At 36.4% G+C, this 18,472-nt stretch overlaps 1 protein-coding gene and 1 non-coding gene across 3 annotated transcripts in view; one reads left to right on the plus strand and one right to left on the minus strand.

Moving 5' to 3' along the window:
- Xpo7 (exportin 7) overlaps positions 1-18,472 on the minus strand; it is an 82,127-nt gene that overhangs the window by 60,473 nt on the left and 3,182 nt on the right. The window lies entirely within an intron of this gene.
- On the plus strand, positions 8,433-8,505 carry Trnav-aac (transfer RNA valine (anticodon AAC)). The gene has a single exon. It is a non-coding gene; the product is annotated as a tRNA-Val (tRNA).

Consider the following 18,472-nt stretch of genomic DNA (forward strand, 5'->3'; position numbering starts at 1 on the left):
GAATCCAGGGGTGCTTAACCACTGAGTTATACCCCCAGTCTTACCCCAATCTCTCCAGCACTCTTTTGAGACAGGGTCTCACTAAGTAGCTTAGGGCCTTGCTAAGTTGTTGAGGTTGGTTTTGAACTTGCGATCCTCTTGCCTCAGCCTCCCTAGCCACTGCAATTATAGGCGTGTGCCACCGCGTGTGGCTTGTGCTTTTAATTTCTAATAATAGCAAATGCTTTCTAATAATAGCAAATATAACCCCCATAAATTAGAGCACTTTGGGGTCCTGAGACCAAAAAGTTTGAGAATTGTGGCTACAGTTGATGAAAAACATCACACTGCTCTCACACACACACACACACACAAGCAGGACTTATAATTTATCCAATTTTGCAAGAAATACATAGGAATACTATTTGTTATCTGTAAATCTTCTCCAATAATTCAGTGTATGACCAACTGAATTATCATAAAGTGAGTATCACTTGAGTCCAGAAATAGAATTTGGTCAACCACCTCAGAAGCCTTTTCCATGTGTCCCACCCCAAACATAACCACCCACCCTCCAGATGTAAGTAACTGTTATTTGATTTTTATAGTGATTACTTCCTTGTTGTTTTCTCTTTGTGGTTTCAGCACCTATGTGTGCTTCCCTAGATTTTATAGTTCAGCTGTGCTCAGGCAAAAAAATGTGGTTTTCTAGTTTTCCTTTATTCCATGAGTTTCTCACGAATTCTTTCATTTCCTTGTAATTTACTATGGAAGAACTTAGGCTATTTGACCTGCATAGTCCCTCGGGTTTGGGTATTTTCTAAAAACTGACAGATGGATCCAGAGGTTGGATCACCTAGGTTCCACACCCCTTGGCAAGACTCTACACAAGGAGTGTTTGGCAAGAGAAATGCCTCTCTTTTTGTGATTTCAGGAGCCAATGAAGCTTACTATCCCACCTATTTAGTTAGTAGGGACTATAAAATGGTGACACTATAATCATATCATTTCTTTATTATTTGTTAGTTGGAACACATTTTTAAAGCATTTTGCGCTTCATCTACCATTTGGTTATCCATTGGTTCTAATCACATAGAAAAAGTAGGGTATTCGATTCTTGACCAATTTTTAAGATAATGAATTGCTCTCCTACCATTCCCTGCATGTGATCAATTATTTTTATTATTATTAACTAATTCATTTATTTTTGTCTCACTGGGGATTGAACCCAGGTGTGTGCTACCACTGAATTACAACCCCATTTCTTTTTTTTTTTTTCAAACAGGGTCTCACAAAATTGCTGAGGTGGCCCTGAACTTGCAATCCTCCTGCCTCAGTCCCAAGTAGCTGGGATTACAGGTGTGTGCCAGTGTGCTCACTTTATTATTACTTTTAAATATCTTTAAGAACTCCTGGGGGCTGGGGATGTAGCTCAGTGGTAGAGCATTTGCCCAGTGTGAGGACCTGGACCCAGCACCCCACCCTCAACCCACAAAATCATGGATTTAAACATATTTGATTAACCTCTCTGACAAAAATTTCAAACAGTATGTTTTGCCTACTAAGGGCTAGACTTAACTACATTAGATAGAGTGGTATAAAGATCAACTTTACACTTGAAAACTGTATCTCTATAAGCAAAGGTATTTCAGTTATGAAAAAGGTTAATAATTAGTTCTTAAAGTATGATAAAATTCAGGATAGATTAAAAGATTTATGCTCTTCTTAGCCCACCTACTGATATATAATAAGTTTAGATAAAATTTAAAAAAACAGTAAAGTCTAGATAAAATTAAAAAGACTAGTTTAGTAAATGTGTGCTAATTATATTTTTCAAAAAATGGTTCAATGACTTCCCTTTGGCTTTCAGAATAAAATTAAATCTTATTTGCTTAGTTCATAAAGCATGTCATGGTTTGGTCACAGTCTCATCTCTTGTCACTCTGTCACTACTCTCTGATCTTCTGGGATAGTATTTTTTTTTTTTTTTTCTTGAAAAGCTGTCGCATTTGAAGATGTTTTTCTGATATGGTGTTTAAAAAATTATTCATCAGAATCCAAAATCAGCTCATATTGCAGTTTTATAAGAACCTGACTTGATTAATTTTGGCATAAAGAAAAAAATCACCATAACTCTGTTATTAAAAGTAATTACTCTGAAGTTACTAAAAAATCCAAAAGTAAAGCCAGGCACAGAAAGAAAAGTACTGTTCTCATTCATATGTTGACACTTAAAAAGCTGCTCTCACAAGTAGAGAGTGGAATACAACTCACTTGAGGCTAGGAAGGGCATAGGGAGTGTAGGCAGGGAGGCTGGAAAAAGGGTGCCAAATACAGTTCTTTTGGAGGAGTAAGTGCTAGTGTCCTACAGCACAGTAGGGTTGGCCACCACTTACACCAACTTATTGTTTATCTTATAAAGAACTAGAAGTGTTTCAAGGTTTCCAACTCAAAGAAATGATAAATGTTTAAGGAGATGAAAATGCTAATCACCTCAATCTGATCATTGCATAAACACATCAAATTATCACACTGCACCCCACAAATACGTGCAATTGTGTCAACAGTTAAAAACAACTCTCAAATAAGTTACTGCTTGAAAACAATGGGCTCATTCTGTAGGCAAAGCCTACATTTATCTATTTTAAGTTACAAAATAATATGAGAAAAATGAGAATGCAAGGGCTAAATATGAAATTATTTCACTTTATTATCAATTTGAAGTTTCCAAAAGGGAGTATTTTCATATTCCCAGTGAAAAAAATTATGTAAATAAATTTTGTTTTTACTAAAATGAGATACAAATAAAACTTTCCCAAAAAGATAATTTCCAGACAGCAGGGCAATTATCCTAAACATTTAAAAGTATAATAACAGATTTAAAATGCCCATGCTCCTCATTCTCATTAAGCAGCACATGTAAAACCTCAAGAATATTTATCCTAGTGCTTCTTAATATGGGATCTGATAGTCTTGGTGCTCCATGAGTTCCCTCTGGGCACTTTAAAATAATGTATCTTCATTTTTATGAGTGTTAAGAAATAATATAAGCATATTGAGGTTCAGTTGCTGATCAAGCACTGTATTACGATGTTGGTGTTCACACTCCCGCTTAGAGGTACACTACTACCGAGCAGTTATACTTTAATGGAGGGCTAATAAAAAAGGATCAAAGTGGGCTTGACACGTAAATGATGCATTCTATCAAGTGATGACCAGGGCTGGGCTTGTGGTAGAGCACTTGCCTGGCATGCATGAGGAGGTGGGGTTCAATCCTCAACACTGCTGTGGGGAGGTTGTGGTCAAATTACATTAGGAACCCAAGTTTCTCAGAGCTTTGAATGCAGAAAAATGGCAGGAGAGTTGAGTCATCACAGGCACACAGCAGCACTGGTACACTGAACTCAAAAAGGAAATTACGGTGCCTTTTTTTTTTTTTTTTTTTTTGCCGTCTTTGGGGTGATGGAAATGTTATGGAATCAAACAGTGGTGATGGTTATACAACACTGTGAAGTCAACGAATTGTATACTTTCCAATGGTAAACTTTATGCTATGTGAATTTGACATCATAAAAAGAACAGAATGTATGGCATAGCTGTCAGTACTACAGAAAGCATCAAGCACAACAAATGTATGCTGCTAATTTGAATGTAATTGGTTTTATGATTTGTTCAAAATCTGTAAATCAGTTTACAGTTGTATAAGAGCGACAACCCTGAGGAATTTACACCTAGTTCTGTTTGTTAATATGTTACATTAAAACCAAAATAGTAAATCAATACTGAAAGGTCTGTGAGATACCATTCCCCTTCAAAAAGGGGCTATATATTAAGAAAGTTTGAGAAAAACTGATATGAAAGACCCATAAACATTATTCATATCTTAAATCTCTTAAGTTTTAGTAATATAGCAATATAATAATAGCAGGAACTTACTACAAAATTCATATCTTCTTTATAAATTCTCCAAGCCCTTTGAAAATTCTTTTATCCATATAACATTTCTACTGCAAAAACTGAGTATCACTTTGAATGTAATATTTTCTTAATAAACACACATAGCTTTTATAAACGAGAAACAAAGGTACCAATAATCAGGCACTGATTTCCTTGTTGGTTCAAGGTACTTCAGTTTCTGCTTGATCCTCTATATTTAAACCAAGTTACCAATTAGTAACGTAACTGATTTTTAACAAGCCTTGTAGTAATTAACAAACTCAAAAGGAGAAATATATTCTCTGTGCTGACAACTGATAGATGATACAGATGGGGACACTGGAGTGACAAAAAGCAGTAATGGAAACAGGAGTACACAGTGATGAGCTCCTTCAGAATCCTAAGGAACCAGATAAGCAGTTTGGATAGTACAGTTAACTCAGCTTCCATGGTGTCCACCAGCATCAATTAACCCAGTGGCTCAGGAGGCCAAGGTAGAATTGGGAGTTCAAAGCCACCCTCAGTAACTTAGTAAGGCCCTAAGTAACTCAGCAAGACCCTGTCTCTGAATTTAAAAAGGCCTGGGGATGTGGCTTAGTGGTTAAGCACCCCTGAGTTCAATCCCTGGTACCAAAAAAAAAAAAAAAACAACACCACCATCACCACCACCACCACCAACAAAAACCCACACACACACAAAAAAGCCCCAAACCAAATCAATTAAAGAGGGGAAGGAAAGATGGTGGAATGAGACAAACATCATTACTCTATGTACATGTATGATTACATGAATGGTGGGACTCTACCTCGTGCACAACCAGAGCAATGAAAAGTTGTACCCTATTTGTGTACAATGAATCAAAATGCATTCTGTTGTCATATATAACGAAGATAAATAAAAAGGCCTTTCCTATTACACGCACGAGACTAAGAGGTCTACTTTTCTGAGTGCTAGAGCGATCAAAAGTACTGGGGCCTGAAACATAACAGATCAAGATACTTTAAAAATCAAATAGTTTCATGATGGATTCAGGTGTATTCTGAAAATATAAACTCAAAATACTGATTAATTAATCTAATCAATATGAATTTGTAAATGCTCCATGGTGTTAATTTATAATGGACCAATGATTAAATAAAACATAGATGTTAAACATTTTTGCCTATTCATTAAAAATTTCAGAAGGTATGCGGTTTTGAAAAGTTGAGTCCTTACTGTGCTGGGCATTAAAAAGTAGAGTATGATTCTGGAACTTCCATTTGATTAGTCTGAGTCTGTCGAGAATGAGCCACAGGTTGATGACAGTAAGTTTTGGTTATGCTGGCGAGGATGCAGCAGCGAGGCACAGAGGCAGGAAGTAAGCAGTCTCGCAAACCCTGGCAGCCTTACCTCCCCTTGCGTTTCACCCAACACACCCTACGTGAAGTAGAAACAATTCCTCTATTTCAGATGAAAACAAAGACAAGACTGAAAATGCCCCACAGTGCAATGAACACTGCATACTGGTCACTAATAGGATTACACGAATAAAAGAAATTCCAGTTTGGGAATTGCCAATTCAAGTAAAAGCAGTTTTAAACAGAAAAATCTCTAAGATCTTCTGTATGCTAACATACACTGTGAATTCCTAGGAGAGATGTAACGTGTGGTTTTCCAATTTCTAAGACCAATGAGCCATGGAACTCTGAGGAAGTGCTGCTTTTGTGGTCTCACAAATTCGAAGATTCATGAAAGTTTGGGGATTAATTCCTTTTTTAAATATTATTCATTTAAAAAATTTTTTTTCAGACTGCATTTTTATTCATTGTACACAAATGGGGTACATCATTTTGTTTCTTTGGTTGCATATATACAATGGAATATTATTCAGCCATAAATAATAATAATATTATGGCATCTGCAAATAAATGGAGGGAATTGGAGAATATCATGCTAAGTGAAACGAGCCGATCCCAAAAAACAAAAGGTCGAAAGTTTTCCGTGATAAGTGGATGATAATATATAATGGGGATGGGTAGTGACAGAAGGATGGAGGAACTGTAGATTATGTAGAAGGAAACGAGGGGGGGTATGAAAACTGGTGGAATAAGACAGACATCATTACCCTATGTACAAGGGGATTAATCTCAAAACTATTTTGGAATTTATTTTAATTTATTCATTAAATTTAATTTAATATTTTAATTTATTTTAATTTTGGAATTTTATTTAATCCTTACCATAACATTGCTGAGGCAGGCATCACACTTACTCATTCTTTAAAGGAGAGAAATCTACCAACCTGGATGTTAAGTGGGATTGCAGATTTTGAGATTCAAATTGCCTCTGAAACCAAAGGACAAAAATTGTTCTCTTGGTTACATCTGCTGGCCATAAAGAGAGGTCATGGTGGAAGGAATAATTACTAGTGATCTCTAAATGGTGGCTAATTAAATTACTTGAGGGTGCTGATTAAAACAAAACATACTGCCACAATCAAAATTCTGATTCAGAGTTGGGGGCATTTCTTAGCAGCAGAGTACTTGCCTAGCACAGGAGACCCTGGGTTTGATCCCCAGCATAGCAAAATAAAACCAAGCAGTATTTTCTGATTTGGTAGGATGAGGTGGTGTCCAAGGTGGTGGTGGTTGTTCTTTTTTCTTTAACTTAATATATTTTCCTCAAGGGGACTCAATGGGCAATGCAAAACGTATCTTTTTATAAATGGTATGCCTAAAGTCATAAACTATTAAATGGATTAAAATTTAGATCTTGCTTCAAATCCTATGCTCCTTCCACTAAACTATATTAAAAAACTAGATTCCCTTTAAAGTCCAGTCTATGAGAAAGAAGTAAAAGGTCAAGAAGAGAATATCTGGAAAGATACCTGAACCTGGAGTCCAAGATTAGAGTTTTAATCCTGGCTCACACTGGTTGTGTGACTTCGGGTTAAAAAGCTTAAAAGCTTAATTTCCAATGATTTTGTTCACTTGAAGAAGCTTGCATCTTGATATTAAAAAAAAAAAAAAATCAAAGAAAAAATACATCTGAAAATATCCTACGCACTCGGTGTTTTTGGTTCCCGCAATATGGCAAACCAGTTGGCTTCCCAAACTTCCTGCCACAAACATCTAGGGCTGCTATAAAAATAATACAACAATCCTCTTAAATGCGTGGCTGTAGTAACTAAAGATTAAGGAAAATCAACCAGGGCCAGAAACTTAACAAGGAACTAAAAACCAGCATAGTAAGCATGGAATCAAACCTTCGAGTATCAGAATGCAGATGGGGAATGTTGGTCTGCTCTGGGCCTGCATCAATTAGGGTACTGGAACCCAGTCCCTAGTGATTCTTTTTTTAAAATTTTGAGTCTTTTTTTTATTTTATTTTTTTCAGAATGGCCTAGAACTTGCAATCCTCCTCCTGCCTTAGCCTCCCAGGTAGCTGGGACTACAAGTGTGTGTGCAACACCACACCCAGCTTGGATTCGTAATTTGTATTAGACAACAAAGCATCTCAATAAAAAGGTGGACTAAAAATATAATGAAACTAAAAGTTTTAAAATCCGTCCACTAGTACAGGGAAATAATAAATCTTATCTGTCTTGATCTGAACTCTGGGTAAAGGAAAAACAAAAACTTACTAAGACTTTGTAACTAAGGACAGGTGTCAAACTCTGGTTCAGGCAGGAAAAGAAACTGACATAACTGCCTTTGGGCCAATGAGACTTCTGTGCCAGGTGGAATTAAAGGCAAAAACCTCTTTTTTCAACCCAAGTCATATGAGGTTCCTACAGATAAAACTATTCCAGTTCAGCTCAGAATCTAAGAAACTGAATAACATGACAGAGATGAGTATAAATGTTGAAGTAATCAAAAGCTTAAGAGAACAAGACACTATGAAAAAATAGGTACATTTGAATAGAAATGAAATAAAATTTCAAAAAATGGAAAATATCAGTCTTTAAGATCAAAAGCTTCAAACATTATACTAAACAACCTAATAACTGCACCTGAAGAACAAGTTAGTGTCCTAAAAACAGAAATGTGTGTAAATAATCCAGAATAGAAAACAAATAAAAACATGAAACATGAGAGTGGTTGAGACATACATGGGAGACATCAAGTAGTTCCTAAAAAGGCTTCCAGAAAAAGAGAATGGAAAAGGTAAAAAATCAGAGAATTCTCCAGAACTGATGAAAACCATGAAGACCTGATTTTACTAAACGCAACACATCAAAAATGATCAATAAAAAATCAACCTACCACAGACACTTTGTAGTAAAACATGTAAAACAAAGAGAATATCTTAATACGGGAACCACAAATCTTATTTTCCAAACTGAGACACATTTGTCTGAAACAATGCTAAGCCAGATAGCATCCCAAGACAACAGGAATAAACTGGGACTATTCCAGATTTTGTCCCAGTTAAGACACACAGTCTTTCTACTAAAGACAGAAGGAGGAGAGTGACAGCAGACTTGCTGAGAACAAAAGCCAATGGAGTCACTGCAATAAGACAAAGAGAGGGGGCTGGGGATATAGCTCAGTTGGTAGAGTGCTTGCCTAACATGCACAAGGCCCTGGGTTCAATCCCCAGCACCACCAATAAAAGAAAAAAACAAACAAAAAACTGAACTTTTTTTTTGTTTCTATACCCAGATACACCACAAGTGAGAGCTAAACCTTTTTCAAGCATGTTTACTTGTACTGCACAACAAAATGACACTTTTGATGGCTGGAAAAATTAAAATTCCTATATTATTTCTCAAAAACAATAATGAATAGTAAGCTACCTTCCAAACAAAGGGCAAATGAATTCTTTTTACTGTATTATCGTACTCCCCCCACCACACCCCCAATACTGGGGGATTGAGTCTGGGGAGCTTTACCACTGAATCACATCCCCAGCTCTTTTTATTTTTAATTTTGAGACACTAAAAAGGTAAGCGCCTCACAAAGTTACTGAGACTGGCCTTTAACTTGAGATCCTCCTGTCTCACCCTCCCTGGTCACTGGGAATACAGATATGTCACCATGTCTGGTTATTATACTCTTTCTAGCTTAATATTTTGTAATTCTAATTCCATTTCATTAACCTGATAACATTATTATTCTGATTAACATGGACATATAGTAATATTATTGTATTCATAAATGAACCATTCCAAATATTAAGCTGTGGGTAAACAAAACAGATTTGGTACAGAAATGTTCACTGGCTTAAAAATGCTTTCTTAATACACCCACAATAAAAATACAATATTCAACATGAAACAAGCTACTGTTGTACATAATCAGAATACTCAGTCTCTGTTTAAAAATATGGGTCAGGGCAATATTCCAATGTCAAACAAATTTGTATGTGTGATTGGAGAACTAATGATTTATAGGGCTTCAAAGTCGACAAATTTTCAAATTGCAGCACATCATCTATTAAATAACATTAAAAATGATAACACTGTTAAGTCCAGTAAAAAGAGAAGGAAATTTCAGTTGTCTTCTAAAATCTTAGAATGTGGTGTGTGCTTACAACCCTGGCAGTAAAGTAAGTTCTATGGTATACTACATAACAATTTAATACTTTCATGCCCTATAGAAGCAAATCTTTGATTTTCTAACAGAGGTCAATGTACATTACAGTCAACTCTCCTTGAATGTCATTTTGGATGTTATTTCTTTATATCTGTATGTCACAGGTACAAATAACGAACAACCACAACTTGTCCTTCCTGAGACTAGTGGCTAGTATATTAAGAGTCAGCATTTGGCCTGTTGACTTAACAGTCTAACAGTTGATATAAACATTTAAAAGTTAGAAAGGATGAAAGAGTAGATAAAAGGTACAGGTAAAAAGGAAGAGGACAATGTTTTCACTGGCATAAAAATCCAAAAGAAAGCTTCTCAGCTCCCCTAATCTCTTTTCCCATGAGAAAAATCCCAAACATTGTATGTAGTACTTTAGAAGTCTCAACAAGAAAGCAGTGTATTAAATTCAAACCAGAACGTTAAAGGGAAAAATCTAAAAACAATTAAAACAATTGTAAGTACTTAATCTTGGAATTCTGAACTCTGATTCAGAGAAGCAAAAAAATTCATACTGCCATATTTACTCTCTGAGCAAAAAAAAAAAAAAAATTAAATGTTTCTTAGGAGACTTTGGCATACATGCCCCACACACTGCTGGTTTTCTCATTCTCTGGATTTCTAAATCATTTTCCCCTAACAGTTATGTAAAATATCAACTTGGTTTTTAAGTTTATACTACTATATGAGCTATGAAAAATGCTTTCCAGGAATTCATGTCAGCAAATAAGAGCAGGCAAACTGCAATATAAAAGACTAAAAAGAACCTTTTAACTGAAGATTTTTAAAATGTCTTTGAGCATGCCTGTAATCCCAGGATTTAGCAGGTTGAAACAGGAGGTTTGCAAATTTGAGGTCAGCCTCAGCAATTTAGGGATACTGTCTCAAAATAAAACATTAAAAAAAAAAAAAAAAGGGCTGGGTATGTAGCTCAGCACTGCACGCCAAAAAAAAAAAAAAAAAAAATCCTTTCTGGGTACCCCTAAAACAGCAGCAGTTGAAAGGGGCAGTTGAAAGGGGGATAAATAGATGATGCATGATATAGAAAAAGGAATTTGTTTTTCCAAAAGGTAAAAATAGGACAGAGAAATAAAAGAGATCAAGGGCAGATAAAGTAGAATTACTCTTAGTTGCCTTAATAGAGAAACCTTTAAGTAATGGTGGTTCCAGAAGCCAATGATGTATGGTTTATTCAAATTCGTAATACAACCTCCTTTTGCATTAAATGTATGCCAATACACTAAATTCATGCAATTTCACTGCTGATTTTCACAAGCATTTTATGCTTGCTGATAGTAACAGAACCTAAGACTACTGCAGCAAATAAAGTAGAACAAACTACCAGAGTTTCACTCAAGTCTTCTAGTTGCCAGTTAATCAGAAATAAGATGGGTACATGTTGCCAGCAGTTAATGTTTTACATATTTATAATACCTGAAGGTCACTGAAATGGGCCTTAACTATAAAAATGTGTGTTCTAACCCAACTCGGTATCAGAAAACAGTGTTTATTGGCTATCTCCACTTAAATGTAGATAAGCACCTCAAACTCTGTACATTCAAGACTGATCTCTTTCTCAATGTTTTTATTCACTTTCCACTTGGCTGCCCAGAAATGTGGGAGTTTGCCTTCTTACTTTTCACACTCAACTGTCAACCAGGTCCCAACTAGTGTAACCTCCTTAACATCAATATTCTATTTTCCATCCTCACAGTTACTACTTTGCCCCAAACCTGATTACTGCTGGTACACAATACTGTTTCATTGCCGACTTTGTCCGCGTCCAATCAATTTTCTCTACCACTGCCACAGTAATCATTCTGTCTTTCATAACAGGTTCTGGGTGTTCTAGTCCCTTCCTACCATTACAGTCTCATTTCTCATCTTGCTCCTCTTTATTTCCTTTAGAGAAGCCATATTTACTTCCTTTTCCTAGAATGTCCTGTGAACATACAGCTTTGCTATGGCACTCTCTCTGCCTGGTGTGCTCTTAATAACTTGGACAATACCAGGTCTTTTTAGATCTGGCTTAATCATCCACCACTTTAAGACCTTCCTGCTGGGTAGTGGCACGCGCCTATAATATCAGCCACTCATGAGGCAGGATGATTTCAAGTTCAAGGCTAGCCTGGGCAACTTAGTGAGACCCTGTCTCAAAATAAAAAACAGTAAGGGTCAGGAAAGTAGCTTTGTAAAATAACACCCTTGGATTCCATCCCCAGTAAGTTCTGCAAAAACAAAAACAAAAGAAAAAGATCTTCCTAGATCTCTGAGGGAAGACTAACACTTGTGTCTCATTATGTTCTATGCATACATGTGTCACATTACTGATAATCACCTGATAACCCTTGCTGGCATACACTTCTAGTTATTAAGGTCTTCAAGCATAGACTCGGTGGTACCTCATTCACATTTGTATTTGCACTGCCTAGCAATATGGATATAGTACATGATAAAAATTATCAGAGAAATGAAGGAAATTTACTGGTGTATATACTTATCATTTCTTCTATCTCACCAAATCACCAAGATAATACTATTCTAACAATACCATTCTGTTATATAGCAAGTAGGTGACACATTTAGGGTACATATGTGAGACATTAGTCAGTTGGAGAACATAATAAGGTATGTTTGAAACTAGAAATGAAGAAGCTGTTTTAAGATGAACATTTTTGGAAAGTTCTAAAATACTCATCATGTCTGTTATGGTACAGATGTGGTGCCCCCAAAAGCTCACTTGTGAGAGACGGTGCAATAAGGTTCAATCAGTGAATTAATCCTGACAGGGATTGAATGAGTGGCAACTGAAGTGGTGGGTGTCGCTGGAGGAGGTGGGAACTGGGGCGTGGCTTTGGGGTACATATTTGTATATGGCAGCGGAGCCTCTCTCTGCTTGCACATCACCAAGTGAACTGCTTCCCTCTCCCACTGTGATGTTCAGCCTCACCTCAAGCCTGGAGGAATGGAGTCGGCTTTCTAAGTCCTCTGAAACAGCAAGCCCTAAACAAACTTTTCCTCCTCTACAGTTGTGCTGGTCGGGTCATTTAGTCACAGCAGCGGAAAAAGCTGACTAAAACAAAAACAATGTCCTTACACCTATTCATAAGAACATCAAATAGGATACCCATACCTAACTTTCAGTGTTAGGTGGTGCATTTACATCTCTACTTTAGCAAAACATTTCTAAGAAGGATTTGCAAGATATTGACATTAAATAGTGAATCACCCAAAATTTATTAAACATCTCTATTTATGTCAACAAAATGATACACAATATTTTTGCCAAAGAGAATGGCTATTTAATAATATCTTTAATAATCTCCATGTCACTGTTTAGAACCAGTTGTCTACCCCCAACAAGTAGGATCACAGGTTTTTCAGCAAAGAAACACTTTTAAACTTAATCTTAATGCTGTCACATGATCTCTGACAGAGGTGCCAAAAACAGATTGGAGAAAAGAGCCTTTTTAACACATGGTGCTGGGAAAGCTGGGTATCCATATGTAGAAAATATGTAGAAAAATAAAACTAGATCCCTATCTTTCATGCTGCACAAGTCAACTCAAAGTAGACCAAAGACCTAGAAATTAGACCAGAAACTTTGTAATTGCATTAGAAAATAGATGGGCAACACTGCAATACAGAGGTGAGGCAATGATTTCCTAAAGTTCAGGAAATAACACCAAAAATTAATAAATGGGATGACAGAAAATAAAAAAAAAAGCTCCTGAATGATAAAAGAAACAAGAGTATCAAGAGACGCTACTGGGGGCTGGGGATATAGCTCAGTTGGAGGAGTGCTTGCCTCGTGAGCACAAGGCCCTGGGTTCAATCCCCGGTACCACAAAAAAAAAAAAAAAAAAAAAAAAAAAAAAAAAAAAAAAAAGAGAGACGCTACTGGAAGGTTGGGAGGCTCAGAATTGGTTTCCTTTGTTTGTTATTTCCACAATCCCACAGTGCTGGGGACTCGAACCCGGGCCTCAAGCATGCAAGGCGGGCACTCTACCAGATGGGCTATATGGCCTGCACTAAGAGACGCTACTGAATAGGAGAAAATCTTTGCCAGTTACTCTTCTGAAAGAGGATTAATATCCAGAATATATAAAAAATTCAAAAAACTTAACATGAAAAAACCCAAATAACCCAATCAATAAATGGGCAGATGAGCTAAATACACATTTCTCAAAAGAAGAAATTTAAATGGCAAACGTATATATGAAAAAATGTTCAACATCTTCAGCAATTAGAAAAATACAAATCAAAATTACATTGAGGTTTCACCCTACTCAGAATGGCAATCATCAAGAACACAAACAACAGCCAGACACAGTGGGGCATGCTTGTAATACCAGAGATTCAGGAGGCTGAGGCAGGAGGATCACAAGTTTGAGCCTGAGGCAACTACCACTGTCTCAAAATAAAAAGGACTGGGGATACAGCATAGAGATAAAATGCTTCTGGGTTTGTCCCCAGTACTGCAACAACAAAACAATAAATGCTGGTGAGAATGTGGGGAAAATGGAATACTTATACACTCTTGGGACTATGAATTAGTACAAACACTATGGAAATCAGTATGGAGGTTCCTCAAAAGGTTAGGGATGGAAGTGCCTATACCACTAGCTATACCACTCCTTGGTATCTGTCCTGAAGAATTAAAGTCATCATGCTATAGCAATACATACTTATCCACATGTTTATAGCAGCATAATTCATAATAGCCAAGTTATGCCACCAAAAAATGAATAAAAAAGAAAATGTGGTAAATATATACAACAGAATTTTACTCAGGCATAAAGAACAAAATTATGTCATTTGCAGGAAAGCAAATGGAACTGCAGAGCATCGTGTTAAGCAAAGAAAATCAGACTCAGAAAGTCAAGGGTTATAAGTTTTCTCATGTGTGGAAATTAGAAAAATAAAGCTGGGACCTTGGGAAAACAGTAGAATTAAGGAAGGGAATCTAGGAAAGAAGGAGGATAGGGGAGGAACTGGAAAATGAGATTGATCAAATTGTTATGCGCATATATGACGATGCCATATTGAATCCCACTATTATGTATAATCACAATGTACCAATTAAAAAAAAAGATGCTATTCAATAAATTCAATCTTAAAACCAGCCATCTTAACCACTCTAACTCAGAATATTTCTGGATTATTTTCAAAACTAAGGCTATTACTATGAAAAACTTTAGGATCAATATTTTAAAATTAGAAACTGAAGGGAACCAAGAGTTCTAGTGTATCAGGACATAGCATCTTGAATCAGTGATTTAATGGTTTAATATCTTCTATATTCTTCAACTTATGTATAAACTGATTACAAATACCTGAATATTTTAGAAGGCTTGTCTTGTGAAGTGCTTTGGGAAAGAAAATATTGAAGTTAAACCTCCCCCCCACGTCCTCAAAACACTATTTTAGGCTGGGCGTGGAGGTATACCCTTGTAATCTGTGACTCAGGAGGCTGAGGCAGGAGAATCACAAGTCTGAGGCCTGAGCACTTAGTGAGACCATGCCTCGAAATAAAAAATAAAATGGGCTGGGCATGTAGCTCAATGATGGAGCATCCATGGGTTCAATTCCCCATATTGCAAAAACAAACAAACAAAACCCTCAAAACAAACAAAACAAACACCTGCCCCCACTATTGCCTATCATAAAAATCTGATTTTTTTTTTTTTAAATGAATACACTACTTCTCAACTTTGGCCAAGAGAACAGAACATATCATAGGCTTACAGCATAATCAGTAAGTAATCTTAAATAAATCATTTAATATATCCATTTGCATTCATACACATATGGGAGGATGAGAATCTAGCTTATTTTTATAGGTGAGTGAAAGCAATTCTATAACTTATGTGCCACTTCTGCTTCTAATCTCTTTGGTTCACTAGCAAGTTCTTATTAGAGTAGTAATGTTCAATAGAAATTTCCATGAAAATGAAAATATTTTATATCTGCACTATAGCATATAGTAGCCACCAGCCACATGTGTTATGTGAAATATGGCATGACTGAAGAACTTAATTTTTAATTTAATTTAAATAGTGACATGTGGCTAGTGGTTACCATTTTGGACAGGGTAGTAGAGATCCCAGAATGCCACTGCTGACAAAATATATCAAGTAATTTCTGAGTCTGATCTGGTTTCTGCCAAACTAGGCTTTAGTTAGAAACATACTCTGGTTGGCGCCACCCCTTCTCCCAAAGTCAGGCAATAGATTTGAGGACATTTCCCCAAAGAAAATGTACCAAGAATCTGCAAACTTCTTATAGAAAAGGCCAAATACCAGTATCCTCACCCCCAACTAAGGTTCCACTTGTTTAAGTTTTACAATAACTATCACCACAATCATCATCTAAATCTTCCAATGGTTCTCCAATATTCCAAGGATACCAGGTCTTTTAATCAATCTATTTCAGGGAAAATTTCTATTATCTCCACAATGCCTATCTTGTATAGTGGCTATAAGCATTAAATGAGAACAGTTAAAAGTCCAATTAATGCTAGCGTGAAGTTTTCAATTCGCCCTCTCTCAAACATCCTTTACATTTTATGGTAGTAAGAGAGTGCATATATGCACACGTGTGAAGTGGTAAAGAGCCAAGTATGTAAACATCAGAAACACTTAAGACTAGTTTCTTAAAATTCTTCCCCCTCCCTCAGGGCTTTGATATGCCCCCTGAGTACTATAATCATCCCACTGAGAACTCCCTGCTAGTGAGTCACTGTAATTGTGAGTAAACTGTATTCCTTGGATGTACTGGAATGAGGGAAAGTGGTAATGGGTAGCAATAATCCCTCACTTAGGACTTGTTGACAAAATCATGGTCTCATTACAAATTCACAACTCAATAACCCAGGCTTGTTATTATCTTTTCAATTCAAATATTAAGGCCCTGGAAGTAGGATATCATATCTTGTACTTCCTTCCATGAGTCCACAGAGCAATAAAAGGACATTGGTAGATGCTTTACAGTCATTGGTATTGATTATCCTTAAGCCTATAATTCAATATTTAAAAATTTGGTTTGTGTGTAACTGTTCAGGAACACATATTGTAATCATGAACTAGCCTTTTAAAGAGGTCAAGAAAGAAACATTGGTAAACCAGCTTTCCAATGAAATGTAAACGTTTTCTCTAAAAAGGAATATATCTTTAAATTCTATTTCTAAGTTTGCAAATGATCTGAAATTGCCAACAAAATTTTGTGTAGGTACATCTCCCTTCCAACCTCCCTCCAGAGAGTAGTAACAGCTTCCATAATGTTCTCCAAAATAAATTTAAAAAAAATCCCCCCAAAGCTGAATATCTACTGATTCTCCTGCTGGCTTTGAAGTTAAAATTCTCAAGTTACTCAGCATGAGTTGTAAACCCATAAAAAAACAAACAAACAACAGGGCAGTAATTACCCTGGAGTGTGCAAGAGGCAAGGTATGAGTAGTTGTGGAGGCACCAGGTGGACTTTTGGGGCACCAACAACATTGATTTGATTTGCGAGTTGGTTGTAAAGGAATGTTAACTTTGTGAAAATTCATCAAACAGAATGCTTTCATGATTTTTTGGTTATCTGTCTCTAGGTATCCATCATATTTCAAAAAGAAGTTAAAAAATAACAAAGATGAGTCACTTACACAGAGGAGACATCATTAAATACTTTTAAAAAAAAATCCTTAAAAAGATGCACTAGGAGCAGCCCATGTGGTGAAGAACGGAAGTCCCAGAAAACAGCTAGAAAGGAACCCAGGCTCTCAGTCTGCTGCAAGGAACTGAGGCCGGGAGCAGCACAGGTACTTGAAAGCAGACAGACATTCCATCTCTAGTCAGCCCTTGAAACTGACCACAGCCTAACCTACTAGATTGTAAGTGAGACCCCAACTGAAACCATCTAGTTAAGCCACTCCCAGGTTTCTGACCCTGAGTAAATCTGGGAGATAATGTTAGATTGTTTAAAAAAAAAAAAGATGCAATTTCCAAACACTGTCTTCTTCCTTACATATTATCAAAGTGAGCAGAGTAGCCTCAGCAGTTGTACCTACAGAGAGACATTAGCTCATTGGTTTAAATTGGCAATTTTCCCTCCTTGAAGAGCTGTGGTACAACATTGTTTTCAAAATCCAACCAAGAAGGAAGAAATACAGCTGCTGATTATGAACATCAGTTTCTTCATGGAAGTTAATTTTCTGCAAGACACAGGACAGGAATCTTCTCAATGTTTCTTTCTATTACCACCATCTCAGAGATTATTTCATCACAGTAAAATATTTTGTTTTACTGAATAAGTATTTATTTGAATGATACCACATGTATACATACATCCCTTAATTTTCTCACAAATGAAAATAAATTTAGTTATCAAGTTAATATAAATACTCTGTAGACATATTAGCCCAGTATTCAGGAGGCTGTGGCAAGAGGATCCCTTGAGCCCAGGAGTTTGAGACAGCCTGGGCAACAAAGCAAGACCGTCTCAAAAAAAATCAAAATATGGACATATTATTGTAAAAATCCACAAAAGAGAGATGGGGTGGGGTTGGGTAAGGGGATGCAGCTATCCCAGTATTATGTGTTCACTCTTGTACCTCAATTTGTGCTTCTGAAGCCAAACCAAAAAGAGCATCAGAATCTGACACTTCAGCTTCTGGCTCCAGGGCTTTCTTAATCCTGCATCCCCTGCAGAGAAAGGGCCTTGCACACATTAAACATTCCTGCATTGTTTTAGTTTGCTGAAAAAAGTTACAAAAGTTACTTTTTCTTTCTTCCATTTAAAACTCTCAAAAGTTGTACAGGACTCCCTTCTCAAAATGGACTACCCATTGTGCCTATTATTTCCTTGATGTTTTCAATGCTGAAATGACAACTCTCACTTTTTCTATAATCCAGCTAAAAATTTTCAGCCTGTTAAATTTTAACCTGTCACTTGTAATGATTCTTCATAGCTCCCTAGAGTAACACAGGCAGTCAATATTTAATTA

Source organism: Sciurus carolinensis, chromosome 4 (genome assembly GCF_902686445.1).
Source record: "Sciurus carolinensis chromosome 4, mSciCar1.2, whole genome shotgun sequence".
NCBI lineage: Eukaryota > Metazoa > Chordata > Mammalia > Rodentia > Sciuridae > Sciurus > Sciurus carolinensis.